This window comes from Micrasema longulum, unplaced genomic scaffold (assembly GCF_059751315.1).
Source record: "Micrasema longulum isolate JH-2025_06_02 unplaced genomic scaffold, ASM5975131v1 h1tg000112l, whole genome shotgun sequence".
In the NCBI taxonomy this organism is placed as follows: Eukaryota; Metazoa; Arthropoda; class Insecta; order Trichoptera; family Brachycentridae; genus Micrasema; species Micrasema longulum.
This window is the reverse complement of record NW_028277318.1, coordinates 661,495-675,061: the sequence shown is the minus strand read 5'-3', so window position 1 is coordinate 675,061 and position 13,567 is coordinate 661,495. Positions and strand designations below refer to the sequence as shown.

At 30.1% G+C, this 13,567-nt stretch overlaps 1 protein-coding gene and 1 long non-coding RNA gene across 2 annotated transcripts in view; one reads left to right on the top strand and one right to left on the bottom strand.

Moving 5' to 3' along the window:
* Positions 1-13,567, top strand: part of LOC148284541 (uncharacterized) — a 230,953-nt gene that overhangs the window by 120,879 nt on the left and 96,507 nt on the right. Inside the window, exon 3 of the mRNA XM_088238696.1 lies at positions 8,940-9,013. The gene's annotated coding sequence lies outside the window, so the exon portion shown is untranslated. The remainder of the gene's footprint in view (positions 1-8,939; positions 9,014-13,567) is intronic.
* LOC148284540 (uncharacterized) overlaps positions 428-13,567 on the bottom strand; it is a 272,006-nt gene continuing 258,866 nt past the window's right edge. Inside the window, exon 2 of the long non-coding RNA XR_015824579.1 lies at positions 428-830. This is a non-coding gene — a long non-coding RNA (uncharacterized LOC148284540). The remainder of the gene's footprint in view (positions 831-13,567) is intronic.

Below are 13,567 nucleotides of genomic sequence, written 5' to 3'. Positions count from 1 at the left end.
GACTTAAATCTACAAACTGAAATATTTTTGAGTTATTTTTAATGATAAATTACCGTTACTAAAGTTTTCGAAAACTAAAACACATAAAAAATAACAGGTGGTTCTTTCTTCGCATCTGACTACCATTTTATTATTGTTAATTATAATAGCTTTACACAGGCACAGCCTAAAAAGCCTTCGTAAGTTCATGAATATGTGAAGGAACGTAATTTTGAATGAAAAACAAACAAACAAACAAACAAACCATCACGCCGTTTCCCCGTAAGGGTAGGCAGAGAGGATAGAACGCCACAACACTCTATCTTTGCATACAGATCTCGCTTCCTCTACATTCATACATCTTCTCATGCACGCGCGCCGATTATTCCGCTTTTTGACATGTCTATCTTTAAGTATTTGTTGGATTTGGTCATGCCATGTCTTTCTCGGTCTTCCTCTATTTCTGCATCCATCAACATTCGCATTGTAAATATTCTTAGCCGTTCTCTCGCTGCCCATTCGTTCTACATGTCCAAACCAGCGCAGAGCTCCTTTCTTGATTTTGTCGATAATGCTTGTCTCAGCCTTACATAATGTACGGATCTCAACATTTGTGCATCTATCGTACATAGTTTTACCACACATTCGCCTGAGAGATCGCATTTCGACAGCATTCAGCTTACTTTCATCCCTGTTTTTCCAAGTCCATACTTCGCTCCCATACATCAGTGATGGGACCAGGACTCCGTTGTGAACTGCCAATTTTGCCTCTAGTGACAAGCATTTATTTGCCAAGGTCGATTTAAGTGCACCGTTCACTCTGTTCCCGGCACTCACCCTCCTTTCAATATCTTTCTCAGTCATTCCATCCCTAGTGAACATACTTCCCAGATACACAAATTCCTCTACTTGTTTTAGTATAAATCCATTCACAGTGATTTTACATTTAGTCATACTTTCATTTCTTTCAAAAACCATCACATTCGATTTATCGACATTCATCAGCAAATCGCTTCTCTTTCATTTTGAATGAATAAAGAAATAAATAAAGTTGAAAGGGTTTAAATACGTATTTATACATAAAACGCATATTTTTAAATAAACATAAAACCATGTTCATTAGTTTTAAAAAAATAACAACATATTTTTTATTTTGGATATATATGTAAATTCTTGAATTTTTACTTTAAACGTTTCAATAAAAAAATTTAGAAAATAAACATGCATATCGGCGTCAGGGAACGCATATCTGATTGATTTTTTAAACTTTTATTTGGTTTGCTAATGATTAATCAAGTGAGGTATTGAAATTCATTTCCTATAGAAAATTACCAGCTTGCTTTACAAGGCTGTGATTACTGAACTATTTGAGTATTTTTCACACCAGTTGATTCAAATAATGACAATTAAGAAGACGGTCTTGAAATTATTTAATTATCATTAAATCGGCATAGAAATTGAAATTTCGTGCCTACAAAAAGTAAAAACCTAGACCTTATTCAAATTTAGCTCAGAGTTAAATAAACTTTTGCTTTTAAAACAAAATCTGATGCACAAATCAAATCAATATCTTGCAAAAGTGGTAATAAAACGTAAAAAAAGATTGCGCAATCAATTTGTCACTGTTCTGTTATAGACAATAGCAAGAAAATGAATAAATAAATAACTGTGTTAATAGCCGTTAACTTAAGATCCTCGTTGGTGATCTCGCATTTTGGTGCCGCAAATTTGTGTTACAAAATTCCTTTGTGAAAATTTAAGTGCAGAAAACACATTATGTAAAAAAAAGACATGGTAATTTTCATCTCCTTACCTACATTGCTATAAAGTTGTTATCTCGCTTGACTACAGTATGTGCGGTTTTGGGGTAGATTTCAAATAATGTAGTTGGTCGATATTATTTTTTCACTGCAGTGTACCTGTATTAGCGTTAAAAGCGTGAGACGTTTTTAGCATTTTTTATGTTCAACAATAAAAAAATAATAAAATTGATGAGGTCATTATTTTATTTTTTTATTTATTTTACTTTTTGTTCATAATTTTGATTGGCAATTGGTGGACTTATTGTCAAATGGCAATTTCTTCCAACCAACCAAGAAAATAAAATATTTTCAATATTTAAAGCATTAACTTCCTGGTCAACCTTTTTACTAAATGTTATTAAATATTTGTACGTAACCGCTTACCGACTTGTCTATGTTTACTGGTTTTGAGGCGCATATGATTTAATTGGTGTCCTGACGAAGAAACTGGTAAACATATAAAATTCGGTAAGTAGTTATATTAAAATATTTAATAACATTTAATAAAATAATTGTTTTATTTTTAAATTTCAAGTTAAAATTTATTCAATAGAAAATAAAGATTTAATAAAAGCTGTAGATATAATAAAATGTTAATAAATGCTTTTGTATTTTAATTACCGTAAATCAATGCTAAAAATTAGAAAAAAGAGGAAAGAGGAAAGGAAGAGGGATTAAGAAGAGAAGGGAGATGTTACTTCAGACGTGATTTAAACAGAGATACTGAAGTAACATCTTTGACGGTGGATGGGAGATGCCTTGAGAATTAGAACGAAGAGGTAAACCATGAACTGAATAGCATTAAAAATTTCACGCAGGTATATAGGACCGTTAGGACTATGCAATACATTGAACAGAAGTGAGAGGGAGTAAAAGTCTCTCCGCTGTCTAATTTTAAGCCATTTCCGTTGCCTACGATAATAAGAAATGTAGTCATATTTCCTAAAACCAAAAATATACCTTATGCATGTTTTCTAAAGTCGTTCAAATTTATCGAGTTGCTCACAGCTGAAATTAGTCATAGAAACATCAGCGTAATCTAGAATGGGTAGTAATAATGCTTGTACCAGAGTGCATTTAGTTTTAATGGGTAAAAAAAGCATTCAAAAAAAATATCTGGGTTGTTTATGATTTACTTAAATATTTATAATTAAGAGCCATTTTTAATGAGCAGGAATCAAGTCAGAAAGGGTGGGGTTTGAACCACAGAACTCAGAGGCCGCCACCATATTAAACATAGAATCTGTTTAAACATTTAATGTTTTAGGGGAATTTTCAACGAATCGATTTTAAACTTTAACTTTGATCCGGATTGTGGTCCTGTGGTAGTATTGTGGACTTACGGGCCAAAGGTTCGAGGTTCAAATCCCACTCTACCACAATTCGATTTCCATTTTTCCAGCACAAGTTATTTGCGACTGTTGGGAAATGGTCTGAAAATTTAAATATTTTAGTATTAACTTGAGTTCGTTTATTTAGAATTTTAGTAAAAAATAAGAACTCAAGTATTTTTATTTCTTTATAAAAAAACTGCCAATTTGAAAATTGAAATCAAGAAAAATAGAGTAGGGTAATTTTGAACCTTTGCTATGCAAGTCTAGATCGGTAGCACTAACCACGAGACCACAACCCAATCAACATAGAAATAATTTTTAATTAATCGCACAAAGCCATTTGTTATGGCAAATTACATTAAAAAATATCCATTAATTTAAAATATGTGTTTAAAAACGTACTAACATCTATTATACCAAATTTATATAATGATGAAATCTTACCAAATTCACACAAATGTGTTTTATTTATTTTGAAGTTACTTTACTTTTGCTCTGACGCAAGGAAATGTGACTCTGGCTTTAGCCTGAATATGGTTAAGTAAACCGCTAGGAGCATAATTATTCTTGTCTTCGCAAGAACGGATCAGAGCTTTTTTAAGCTTTTAATTAGAAGCACGAAGCTGCGTCATATTTTACTTCGCGTGGTCAGTAATGATCTCTGTCAATTATAATAAAAGTATTGAATTATTTTAATGAAAAAGTAATAACTTCCATGTATTTCGGGAAGCTTTTTGAGAGCTTTATTATTCTGCGGTAACAAATTAAACAACGTATAGTTTATTTCAGAAATAACTTATTTTCGCGTCATTATAATATTTTTTTAAAATGATAATTGTCAATTTATTTTTCTTACGAACTCGATGGCATTTTTATGTTTCAATAGTGTTTTAACATATTTCCTTTTGAAATTAAAAAGATTTATATAAATGCTCCGAATTTTACCCCGCGCAAGAAAATATTTATTGTACTCAATTTCCCGTAACTAAAATCAACAGATGGAAGAATGATTTTAGTAAAATTAAAGAGCTGACACCTTTATTGTTATGATTTGATCAATTCGATTGAATTATTTCACATACTAGGCAACGCCTGAAAATAATTTTTCAAATATATACGAGTAAAATGGTGATTTTTCAAACCTGCAAATAACAGATCACGCGCTCTTTAAATGTTGATCATCCTTATAACCTTCTTAAAAACTCCCAGGAGGTAAAATACAATACTCAAATATACTCCAAGTAATGAACGATTTGTTCCTCTCTATAAGTTATATTTCGAGCATAGTGTTAATTATATAAATTCTTCTTTACTATTCTGATGATGTGCGTTTCATGTTGATACTTGATGAAGCAATACGTTTTTAAATATTAACCATTGTTATTTGGATGCTGAGTCAGTAATAAAGATCCTTCGGTAATAGTTTGGGCACAATAGAAAAATCTCCCACATCTTATTGAGAATTATTCTATTAGTCTTGCACATCTCAAGCTGTGGGCGTTAATTAAACTTTCCTAAGGAATAACTGCATTTTAAACGTTTCCTTATATGGACAAACTTTTTTTTAGGAAAATCAGTTTCTAATGTATATTAGGATAATCATGTGAAAATTGAACAGCGTCATTACATAATTATAAGGAATGTTTGATTACTCAAATGACGGATACTAATACTCGTAAAACGGACAATATTATAATTATAAAATATGGATATAGGTACACGAGTATTAGAAGCATGTTCTTATATAAGGTGGCGCAAAAGTCATCACCCTATTGGAAGATGCCATAATTTTTGCAAATGGCGGCAAATGTCAGTTCTGCTTTGACATTTGTGAAGTAAACAGATACAAAATATACGTCAACAAGACATTAATCACTATACTCCTCTAAGAATGTGGAAAAATTGTTTCGATTTTTTTGCGGAATAATTCATCGGTGGTTTTGACGGAGCGTGAAATAAGCTGCAGATTTCCCGGTCATCCGACATCAACTGGACAAATGCTACGGCGTTTAGCCGCTTGCCTAGAAATCTATGAAACAACACAAGATGCTGCCAGGTCTGGCCGGCTCCAGAACAGCCGTTTTGCTAATAATATCCCGGCTCTGGCTGAAGATGTCGCAAAGAATCTCGGAGTATCGATCAGATGACGTGCCACGTAATTAGGTATCAATCGGTGGTCTTAACAGAGAATTTAGGTATTGGAGAACATATGGTTCCAACAGGATGGATCAATGACGCTTACTGCACGAGCCTCAACCAATATTCTGAGGGCTGTATTTCCAGATCGCTAAATCTCTCGTTTTAGTGATTTGCACTAGCCGGCAAAATCACCGTATTTAACCATCCTTGACTTTTTTGTGAGGTTTCTTGAAGTCAAAAATCTATCAATGTTTGATTATGTCCAAATGCTTGCAGACTGGCTGGATTTCCTCCCTAGGGAGTTGTTCATATTTAAATTTATTTTAACAGAGAGGGAAAAAGCTTTCGAGAAGGGAATATGGAAGTCTAGGCATTTACAGGGCTTATGACCTGTCATTGGCTGGTTTAAGTGGCCACTTTACACTCTGTGGACTCAAAATATACATATAATTTAATATAAATAACACATTAAATAAATACAATCCAAAAGCAGAATTGAAATTTTTCAATCAAAAAAAAAATAATCAAAGAACATCGGGTGACAACTTTTGCGCAGCCTTGTATAAGTTAATGTATACGTCACTGCCAAATAGTCTAATCAGACACAGAACTAAGTGGCTAAACTGTTCATTAAACGCCGGCATTCGCCTGAATGTCTGGGCAGATTGTTAAAGGAATTAGGATAACTAAACGCTTAAAGTGTTAGCTGTTTGTACGTTGGTAATATGTTAGTAAGCTAGTTGTATAGTAGGCAAACACGCTTATTATTCGATTATAAGACGGATAAACTTTTTGTTATAAAAATTATACAGTAATTATGTTACTTTGTTTTATTTTCTATAAAAATATTTAACTCTAATCCAATCTTAGAATTTTTTTATTATTCATTTATTATTCGCTTTCCACTTATGGTACGTAGGATGCTGCATCGATATACCAACATCAGAGCAAATTTTTATCCTTTTTTTTGTACATAAAGATAGAATGATCAATCTTACGCTAATTTTTAAAATAAATATTTTATGTCAACCATGTTGAGAATCAAATCCGGGACCTCTAGCATCGTAGGCAAACAATATTTTTAATTAATTTAACTTCTTTTTTCGATAAAACGTAACGTTATTTCTGTTTCTAAAAAAATATATCGATTTGAAGCCTGACATCAGGTGCTTATCATGACGTATTTATCGAGCGGATATGTGATTTTAAATATTTATAAACTCCAATTACAAAACAATGTATGTTTGTACGTTCTTCCAAGTGACCGCGTTACGGACAATCTGCTATCGATAAAGGTGACACGATAAATTTGTCAATCTTTACCTCACCGAGTCTTACCTCACCAAATGTGGTTGATGGATCGACGGGGGTTTACGCTTTTTAATGCCTATTAAATGTGAGTGGAAGAATGCAATAAATACATTATGCATCTGCCACGGAAAAGGCCTGATCCACTTTTCTTTCGAAGCTATTTCATTTTACTGGGCACATTATTTTCAAATAATTTATCAATATTGTCAATAAGTTGTACATTTTTTTATTTATATGTTTGTTGGTATACCATAGAATTTTCTTAAATCAGATTATTCTATTTAAAAAAATATTCATTACAGCTTTCCGATTTATATTATTTGGAATATATTTATCAATATAATTTATTTATATGTTTATTTAAATCTTGAAATATTTTTATTGATGTTTTAATTTTACTGAAATAGAATTTGTTAAACATTTAATGATTTTAAATATTTTTTAAGAAAAATCGTTAAATAACTGAACCATGTAAAATTATTGCAATGATATTATTAAAACAATTTGAAATTAATAAAAAAATAAAATTTTGTTTTTTTGAGATAAAAAAATATTCTCACTGTGTTTTTAAAAAGCAAATGTTAATGCACGCTTTATTTTGTGAAGTATAAAAAAGGAGCTGTACAAACTGGTCTTAAATATTGAACGAAAAAAAATTTTGTTGTGTTTTTAAAAATACCAAGTTGTTTATGAATCGTTAAATTAATTACAAAATCAAAAGAACGAATACAAACATTTATTTCAATTAAAATTTAATAATAAAAATTGAGGACGTATTTTAAAGGCGTGCTATTTCTTCAATTTCTTAAAGTAACTCATTGTACAAATTTAAACCCTTGTATAACGAATTATGGGACTCTGGTTTTTTACTTGTAATCTCTTATTTTTATAACTGGTTTTATATTAATGAAATTGTTGGTTATTTTTTTATTCGATTTAACTCTTTTTATTATTAACGGTAGGTATATATTTAACAATAAATTTGCGGTCAAGCATTTTGGCTAGTTTTAATAAATATTGGTACATAATCACTTACCGACTTTTTATGTCTGCCGGTTTCAAGACGTGCTTGTCTCTTCTTCAAGACACGCACTACTAAAATACGCTTTCATCTTTACCACCACTGTAGTGCACATAGTAGGTAAATACAAAAAAAAAGTATGTTCGGACAGGGTGGTGTTTGCATCCACATTAACTCTGCATGTAATAGATGTATTTTTTCGTAAATATATATAATGAGATGATAATAAATGTGAAAGTGCATTTTTGCATTTTCATGTTGGTGTAGTGAGTGTCCTAGCCATGAGACAGGTACTTTTAGAGACCAGTGAATATAAAACATTAACAAGTGGTTATATACTAATATTAACATTTATTAGGTGTATTATTTTTGTTGTTCTACTGTGAGAGACCAAATTCCTGGATGCATTTTTTCTATATATTAATATTTTGAATTTAAATATCAATAGAATTGTAATGTTTTTTATTTCCTCTGCATTGGGGAAAAACAATAACGACGATTAAATTGTCTTAAATAATAATATCAATGGTTTATCGAGATAACAATTAATTTAATATACATTACTTTAACCATTTTTTTTATGTCAAGAAATCTCATAGGGAATTATTTATGTATAATTATTTCAATTTATTTTATTTTATTTACGTTCGTATTTTATGTACACAGTACAAATGCCTTTTATAAACACCAACATTAAACAAAAAAGTGTACAAAAATATGAAATAATATAAGACCAATATATTTTTATATTTCACACTTGTTTTGTAAATTGTAGTGTATGCAATTTATTATACTAAGGTCAAAAAAAAATTGAAGAAGAAACACATTAAGTTAGAAATCGCGAAAACCGTAAATACTTGATTTGTTGGTTATTTTGCACTGTATTTTAAATGCCTTATTTCATTAAAAATATCACACAAACTGTCTCGTGCTCATAGTTCAGAGGTTTTCAACTATTTTTAAAATTAAATTTTATTTAAAAAAAAAAAAATACTATAAATATTAAAAATTTAGTCATAAGTATACATACAAGTATATATATATATATATATATTTAACGTGTATTTTTTAGAAATGAATATACGTGAATATTTAAATAGCAGTAAGAATCCTAAACTATTTTTTTAATAGCAAGTTGAAACTTCAAACTTCAAACTTCAAAATTGACAATTTAGCTGATCTGGTTCCCTAGAATGTGCAATCTTGGAACAGGTGAATTACTAGCATAATATATTGCATAATGGCATATTTTTACTTCTGCATTAAAACAGGTCAAATACTCACATGTATCATTAAGAAATCATGTTAATATAATAATATCCAGTGTTTTACTAACCAAATTATTTTTTTCAGGCCTTGTTGGTACAGCTGACGGTTACCGTCTCCAAATGAGACAAACCCAGAATCTTACCCAGAAAGAAATATACGTGAGTATTTACGTTTATATAACTTAATATTATTTTAATATAAGCTACGCTTGTGTAATTTTTAAGGAAAATATGTACAAGTACTTAGGAATTTTATCAAAAAATATCCTTAAAAAAGACCATCCAAAATTGTATTCAGAAAATTCTTACAAGTACGAGCAAGACTTAAATAATATATTATTAAATAACTTTTTTAAAAGTTTTTATGCGTTAAATTTACCACTCTTATATTAACGCGTAATAAAATTCTATCATTTAAATAGATTGAATATATAACTATATGTATATTTTTTGCACATGAAATTATTTTTTATTTTATATTATAATAAAAACCTTTATAAACATAAAAAAACAACACATATTTAAAAAAAAAACACTTATGGTTAAACTTGCCAAAAAAGAGTCTGTCTCTTGTATTTGACAAGTTTTCAAAATATTTAACACTAAAAAAAATAAAAAAATCTTAATAAATAAAAACACAAAATTTATAAATTGGTGTACACAATGGTTCAAAATGTTGATTTTTTTTTATCGTTCCTCACCATGTTAAAAAATTTTTTTTTAACCATAAATGGGATTAACGACATATAATACATTTTGTTTCTAAAATATTCTATTAAATGTTCTTAAATTTACAAATAAACTACTCAAAATATGTAGTGTTTTCAAATAACATTACACACATGAAAATCTATCACAATAGATCTTCACAGGTCGCAGTGACATCAGAAGCTTGCATAACACTAACTCCTACCTATAAAAATGCACATATACTATATAAAGGTAAGTTTTAGTTTTTCGATTATCTTAATCGTAATTTAGTTTTTTCTTCAATTATTTTCTTGCAACTATTATCAGTGTTTTTCTATAAGTTAGTTTTTCTATCCCGGCATTATTTATTGTTGTATGAGCTTGTTTTATACGAATAAGTGTAATAGCAAAATGAATATAAAAATAAGCTTACACTACACAATAATAACATAATAAATGAACTTATATAAACCTTCACGTAGCAAGTTGAGGTAAAGAGGCAATTCGCATTCGAGCTCAGTCGGTTTCCTTTAACTCGAGACATATTTGTCCCATGTTGGCTTAATAATTCACTTCATTGGTATTATATCATTTTTTATAAAAACCGTATTTGTATGCCTATCTTTTGAGAGCATGACTTTATATGAATGTAGAGAAAATAACGAAAAACCGTTAATCATTACTTATGATACTATTTATGGTTTTAAGATCAATATTCATTTTAATTTTAGCTGTTCAAATGACAAGACGTTTGGGCACAAAAAATGTCTTAAAATATTAAACGCAATTTATTTTTTTCACCAAATTTTAGTAAAATAAGTTGATGATCTAAAAATAGAAAAATTAATCTTAAATATTCTCATTTTAACACAAAATAACTCAAGTTAATAAAATGATGACACAGCCGTCTAATCAGCTGCGCCCCAGCGTCTGTCATGCAGTGACATTCATTTCAAATTAAATATTCAAAACTGAAATTGAACGGCTTCGTATGTCTTTTCAATTTACTCCTAACGATAGAGACGAAAGTCTCAACAGTTACAAAAATCAATTTTTTTATAGATATTATGAACAAATAATAAGATAGTTTCATAATATAAGCATTTTCTGGGTGTATGACCAGTCATTAGTTGCTTTAAATAATAACTTTACACTCTGGGAAACTTTCACCATTCTGCCTTATGTTTGTGATTTTCACAATTTTCAGAAGCACAAAACTCGACATTTCTTATTGGCGACATTATGTGTTTTTTGTTGACTTTTTAGTAAAGTTTTTTTTAAGGTATTTTACATATTTGCATTGCCGATCATTATTTTAAATAGTTTACCCATTTACCGGTAGAGAACGTTAATAATAATTATAACTCATTTTATTTAAGAATTATTGATAATTGGATATATCTACTTAAAATATGGCAATGACGATAGATTCAATGAATAGCTTCAGTAATGTAGCAGCATTATAGAAAAGTCCTGTAAGCTTTATTAACAGTCTCAAAACTAAATGATTTATGTAACAACCGTTGACATTACAGTTCCCAATTTTATCCGTTCAAATGAAATGCTCAAACGGCACATTTTATTGGCATGATTGTATTTTTACAAAAACCTTTTTATGCGGTAAATCAATATTGGCCTCATTTTTGCTGGCGAGAAAGCACTCCTGCTTACTAGGGTCCGTCACTCAACATTGCCAGATATAGAGTACGAATGACAAAAATATACGACCGTCTCTCTACCAAGTGGATCGTTGACCAATTTCGGTGACAATCGGACAGATCGTCACGTTTTCCTGCCTCCGTGAACTTATAATTATTGTTATTCCATGGCCTGGAAATCACATTTTCGTTTGGATTAAAATGAATCCACTTCATGCATAAGTCATGATTTTTTAGACCCGCTCGCTTTTCTGGCCGCACGAGGGTATAATTTGATGCATATTTATGATAAAGGTTAAACAAAATACAGAAGCATTCACATACCAAAGCATAATTTTTTAAACATGTAAATCTTAATAAATATTTTTTTTTAATATTTAAATCAGTAACTTGTGGTTATTTATTTTTAGAAAATAAATATAAAACAGCTTTGTTTTCAACCAGTCCAGAAAAAATGAAAGATTCAAGTGTAAAAATACATTTTCTAATAAACATTTCATCTCAACCATGTCGGCAATCGAACCCGAGACCTATTGAATGGTAGGCAAATACGCTAACCATTACACAACGAGGCGCAAATGAATATTATTCCATTATAATAATTTTATTAACGACAATAATAGTGTTTTATGGATAAATTTTACATTTTTTTTTTATTTTGTGACCTTACTCTATCTCAAGATGAATTCTTAGTATGTTTTCACTTTTTTTTTTCACTACTAAGCAAACAATAACATCAAATATCATACTATAAAAAAATAAATGATTTTGAAATAAAAAAACATATTTATTTCTACGATGGCAATATGGCAAAAAAATTAAACGTTTGATATAAAATTAAGTTATGTTTGAAGGTAAGAAGATTAAACTAATACAAAATAACGATAATAAAATATTTTACAATAGTACATATATATTTTTTTAAATGTTAATTTTGCTATGGTCAGCACTTTAAGCGTTCATGCAAGAAGCTTTATGATCGATCCCCGACATGGTTAAAATGAAATTTTAATTTCAAAGTTATTTTTCAACTTTCATGTTTTATAATCTCAGGACTAGCGCCTGAAACGCAGAACCGATCATTTTTCATTTCATGCTATAAAAATGATCAAGATACGCTGCAGTTGGTGTACCAATCCAGTGCCCTATGCGCCACGAGGAGCAAAGACATGATTAATCGTGTTGAAGTTTTTTTTTATATTTTTTTTTCATCGATCAATTTTTCATTTTAAACAGAAACGAGCGGCAAAGTTGTTTTTTTTTTTGTATTTGCGGGTAGATTAAAAAAATACTTTTTTTTATATAAATTTTCTTTTAATTTACTTTCAGAGATGACGAATTTAAAATTCAATAGCGTTCTTCAATCACATTATTGCAAAATATTTAATAAGGCATTTTAGAGTCAGTTCATGTTCTTTGCATACAACACCGTAAGTGGACATTTTGCGAAGGGTTCATTATCTGATTTTGTAAATTATGAGTGTTCTTGACAGTCCTACTTCTTCATATTCACAGGACCACTTAACGTCATAGTTCTGAAGAAGTGCGCGGTTAAATAACACGCAAATACCTTGTGGAACTTTCTCAGAATGAAATAAATGAGGCTCAAATATTTACGTCTTTAATGGACCCCAAAATGGCCACTGTTTCCATTATTTCATATCGTAATTAAGTCATTATTTAATTTTCAAATTATGTTTAATTACTGTATTTACATTTTCTTAAAAAAAATGAATTTTGAAGATTAAAATAGCAAATGTGGTAGATGATTTTTAAAAAAAATCGTTTTATACAGGTGTACATAAAATCGGGTTTCATAATAACTGGATTTTTCCTTATATTCCTGGGTAAGTTAAATGATCAATCTCGGTTTACGTCCACCATGTCAGAAATCAACCCTAGGACCTCCAACATGGTAAGCCAACGCGCCAATCACCGCACCACTAGGTGGACTTATTTTCAATCGGTTTCCTTTATCAGGATTTTTACCTTGAAGTATCCGACAAAAACACTAGTAAAGGGTCCTACTTCTTTAAGGAGTGGTTTTCACCAAAAATTTTACTATCTAGCACCTGTAGTGGAAGACTGATTCACCAACCGTCGTCTGACAGATTATTTAACAATGTAGTACTTTATCTACCACCTGATGTGGATAAGGGTTTGATCTCAGAGAAAAAAATGCGATAGTTATAGAGGTGCCATATTGTTATTTTGCATAGAAGGAAGCCATTACATGTTTTTGGTTAGCGACAACTTCACTATGCTGGCGGCCATTTTGTTTTATTTGAAAACAGACGCATAACGGACGCTTTCGTTGATGTGCTTGGCTTTGTTTGTAAAAAACTTGGATACTCATTACAATAAA